This window comes from Sciurus vulgaris, assembly GCF_902686455.1.
Source record: "Sciurus vulgaris genome assembly, chromosome: 3".
Lineage (NCBI taxonomy): Eukaryota > Metazoa > Chordata > Mammalia > Rodentia > Sciuridae > Sciurus > Sciurus vulgaris.
The window spans coordinates 57,691,252-57,696,255 of record NC_136463.1 but is presented as its reverse complement, the minus strand read 5'-3'; the positions used below and the strand labels follow the sequence as shown (position 1 = coordinate 57,696,255).

At 38.3% G+C, this 5,004-nt stretch overlaps 1 pseudogene across 1 annotated transcript; it reads left to right on the top strand.

The window, feature by feature from the left end:
- The first annotated feature begins 2,313 nt into the window (after nucleotides 1–2,313).
- LOC306656873 (olfactory receptor 1A1-like) lies at nucleotides 2,314–3,279 on the top strand (annotated as a pseudogene). Its single transcript has one exon. The product of its transcript is annotated as an olfactory receptor 1A1-like (transcript).
- The last annotated feature ends 1,725 nt before the right edge of the window (nucleotides 3,280–5,004 follow it).

The window sequence follows — 5,004 nt, the reverse complement described above, 5'->3', positions numbered from 1 at the left end:
TCTCCCATGTTCTTGGATAGGCAGAATTAATATTGTCAAAATGGCCATACTACCAAAAGTGCTATACAGATTCAATGAAATACCAATTAAAATCCCAATGATGTACCTTACAGAAATAGAGCAAACCATCATGAAATTCATCTGGAAGAATAAGAAACCCAGAATAACTAAAGCAATCCTTAGCAGGAAGAGTGAAGCTGGGGGTATCGCAATACCAGAACTTCAACTATACTACAAAGCAATAGTAACAACAATGGCAAGGTATTGGTACCAAAATAGACAGATAGATCAATGGTACAGAATAGAGGACATGGACACAAACCCAAATAAATATAATTTTCTCATATTAGACAAAAGTATCAAAAACATGCAATGGAGAAAAGATAGCCTCTTCAACAAATGGTGCTGGGAAAACTGGAAAGCCATATGCAGCTGAATGAAACTAAACCCCTATCTCTCACCCTGCACAAAACTCAACTCAAAATGGATCAAGGACCTTGAAATCAGACCAGAGACCCTGCATCTTATAGAACAAAAAGTAGGTCCAAATCTTCAACATGTCGGCTTAGGATCAGTCTTCCTTAATAGGACTCCCATAGCACAAAAAATAAAAGCAAGAATCAATAACTGGGATAGATTCAAACTAAAAAGCTTTCTCTCAGCAAAGGAAACTAATGGCAACATGAAGAGAGAACCTACAGAGTGGGAGAAAATCTTTGCCACTCATACTTCAGATAGAGCACTAATTTCCAGAATATATAAAGAACTCGAAAAACTCTACACCAAGAATACGAATAGTCCAATCAACAAATGGGTTAAGGAAATGAACAGACACTTCACAGAAGATCTACAATCAATAAACATATGAAAAAAATGTTCAACATCTCTAGCAATAACAGAAATGCAAATCAAAACTACCTTAAGATTCCATCTCACCCCAATTAGAATGGTGATTATCAAGAATACAAGCAACAATAAGTGTTGGCGAGGATGTGGGGAAAAGGTACACTCATACATTGCTGGTGGGGTTGCAAATTAGTGCAGCCACTCTGGAAAGCAGTGTGGAGATTCCTCAGAAAGTTTGGAATGGAACCACCATTTGACCCAGCTATCCCACTCCTTGGCCTATACCCAAAGGACTTAAAATCAGCATACTACAGAGATACAGCTGCATCAATGTTCATAGCTGTTCAATTCACAATAGCCAGATTTGGAACCAACCTAGATGTCCTTCAATTGATGAATAGATAAAGAAACTGTGGTATATATATACAATGGAATATTACAGAGCCATAAAGAATAATAAAATTATGGCATTTGCAGGCAAATGGATGAAATTGGAGAATATCATGCTAAGTGAGATAAGCCAATCTCAAAAAACCAAAGGACGAATGATCTCGCTGATAAGCAGATGATGACTCTTAATGGGGGTGGGAAGGGGCAAGAATGGAGGAAGGAGGGACTGTATAGAGGGAAAAGAGGGGTGGCAGGGGTAGGGGGAAGGAAAAATAACAGAATGAATCAAACAACATTACCCTATGTAAATATATGATTACACAAATGGTATGCCTTTACTCCATGTACAAACAGAGAAACAACATGTATCCCATTTGTTTACAATAAAAATAAATTTAAAAGAAAAGAAGGTAGTAAAAGTCTACTTCAAAATTGGACAGTAGAGGAGAAAATTCACTGCGTTTATTTTGGTGGAACCTAAACCCAGTGACACCTGTGACCCAATACCAGTGTACACACCCATTACCTTATGGGTTTTGTGACCATTCTTTGGTCAATGGAACAATTCCACACTTCCAGGTTAGTCTTTCCTCTAATAAATCCTTTGCTCTTTAGAACTTAGTCAAAAATGCCAAAATTCTCTCTGTTCCTTATCATATATAATAAAATTAGTCTGTGATGCTGGCTTCTCCATTAAATTATCAGGCACTTGAGAGCAGGGACTCTGCCTTAAACAGTGAATGAATGACTGAATAAACTGTATTTGTTATGTATTTATGATTTTTCCTAAGGTCTAACAAAGACTCTAGACCATGGAATATGAGATTTAATTATGAAATGACTGAGTCCTGGGTGTTTACGGTGCACTGATAGGGAAGATGAGCACTTCTGATTCACACATTGCTCACTTCTCACACATGAGTGTCTGACTGAGTGTTGGTTAGTTCCAGAGACCAACAGGAATATTTCCCCAAACTTTGAGTATATCTGGGTTTTATAAAGGCAGGCATTAAGAAAGCTGATCACTTGAATCACAAGTATTGCATAGGGAAGATCATAATGCATCATAATGGCACTAATAATTCTGGACTCTTCTATCTTTCATGTTGAAGGAGTCATGAGAGAAGAAAACCAGTCTTCTACCAGGGAGTTCATCCTCTTGGGAGTCATGGGTCAGCAGGAGCAGGAGGATTTCTTCTTCATCCTCTTCCTGTTCATTTACCCCATCACTGTGGTGGGAAACTTACTCATCATCCTTGCCATTCTCTCTGACATTTGCCTCCACAATTCCATGTATTTCCTCCTTGCCAATCTCTCCCTTGTCAACATCTTCTTCTCCTCTGTAACCATCCTTAAGATGCTGTCCAACCATCTCCTGGGCAGCAAAGCCATTTCCTTTGTGGGATGCCTGACACAGATGTATTTCATGATAGCCTTGGCCAACACGGACAGCTACATGCTGGCAGCAATGGCATATGATCGAGCCACAGCCATCAGCCGCCCTCTTCATTATACAACCATCATGAGCCTGTGGTCTTGCATCCTGCTGGTGGTTGCATCGTGGGTGATTGGAAATGCCAATCCCCTTCCTCACACTCTGCTCACAGCTAGTCTGTCCTTCTGTGGCAGCAAGGAAGTGGCCAACTTCTACTGTGACATTTCCCCCTTGCTCAAGCTGTCCTGTTCTGACATACACTTGAACGTGAATATGATGTACGAGTTGGTGTTTTCTCGGTGCCATTACTGTGCATCATTGTCTCCTATGTTCATGTCTTTTCCACAGTCCTCCACATTCCATCCACTAAGGGTGTACAAAAAGCCTTCTCCACCTGTGGCTCTCACCTCACAGTTGTTTCTCTGTACTATGGGACAGTCATGGGCATGTATTTCTGACCTCTGACCAGTTACAGCCTAAAGGATGCTGTGATTGCTGTGATGTACATGACTGTGACCCCAATGTTAAATCCCTTCATCTACAGTCTGAGAAACCGAGGCATGAAGGCTGCTCTGAAGAAACTCTTCCACCGTAGAAGCTCTTCATAAGCAATGTGAGGTCATACACTAGATACCGTGCTCACCACTGGGAGGTACTTGGAATTCCAGCTCCAGTGTCCTCCTCTACAAGAAGCTGCCTCTGAGTTTACAGCCCCAAATTCCTAGTCTCCAAAACCTTATAACCATTTAGTGAAACAATTTATGGAAATTATCACTTGACCACATTTCTATTGGCAGATCAGCAAGACAAAGCATAGGGTTCATGTATCCCTATGCAACTTACTAGCAGAGTAAAGTTGGAAAAATGTTTGAACCTTGGCTTCTACATCTACATATTGAAACAATAATATCTGTCTTGCTGGCATCACAGAGTGTGGTCACAATAGCTCATGATTTGAAGACTAAAAGTCAGCATTTTTATTTGATGGATATACTTAATACTGCCTACTAGCCTTTCTAACCTCTGAGGGCAGGAGCTGTGTTCACACGTGACTATCCTCACAATCTTGGTCATATAAAGTACAACCAGTAAACCCTGGCAGAGGTGGAATGGGTGAATGACAATAATGTCTCCAATATGCAATCTGATAATGATTAGAGATAACCAGAGTAGACATGATTTATCCATCCTTAAGATATTTAAGAAATCTAGGAATATATTTTTGTGCTTCCTTCATATTAATTAAAATACACTGTCTCTTAAGATCATTGGTCTCCCTAAAATTTTACTAAAATGACAGTAATATAGGTTTTTCATATTTAAATAATAATGATTCTGATTTAATAAGTAAAATCACATGCTAATATAATTTATTCTGACATGAAATAAAGCTACAATGATCAAAATCTTAGATGCTATATAATAAATGAAGGAAAAGAGCGCTGTTGATAATGACATGACTGGTTTTCTCCTGAGTGGCCCAGGGAAAGTGAGGCCTTGATTCTGGCCACTAAGTCTGATTATATTTATAGCTCCAAAACAGAGTTAAACAAGCACATCACTAAGTAACCACGTGGGGGACCAACAGGGTGACAAAAAGTGCATGCTAAGGACAGTGAAGTGGGGAAATGAAGAGAGTTTGATTCGCTGGTGGCATCACTGTGGCCCTGGACTGCCTTACCTCCAGGCTTCACATTTGTGCAAAAATAATTTATAAAGAAGGTAAAATTATGACTTTTTTACACATAAAAGTGAACCTGTATCAAAGGTTTTATTTAATGCAAAATGAGGAAACTGCCAGGGTGTTATAATCCAAAGGGGGGATACACTTATTAATAAAATATTTAAATGAATGTATAAACAGAGGCTAACAGTGAGGGAGAGCTGTCTGTCCTGCTACATAATTCACTTGCATATGAATAGACTAGAAATATTTTGCATTGCAATCATTTATCTAAAACTTACTTAAAAAATAATTTTAAAAAAAAAGCTCCCATATAATTAGAATCAGACAACCCCAGAAAGTTGTGCTCCAGACAATGCAATTTTCCAATGAATAACAAATTCTTACCTGCATGTGACTTGAAACAAATATTCTCCTCTCTGTTAAAAAGACATCACATTTGTTTACAATAAAAAAAAAGACATCATGTGCTGTTTTTTTATTTCCTGTAGCTGAACATCTTCCTTGCTGATACAACTGATAGATTCAGCTATATACATTTTTTTAAATTTTATAAGAATTTAAAAATTCAAAAGACTTCAACAAACCAAAGGAATAGTCTCAACATAAATGACAAAAAGATAATTCCCTTAATATTACAAATCAAACC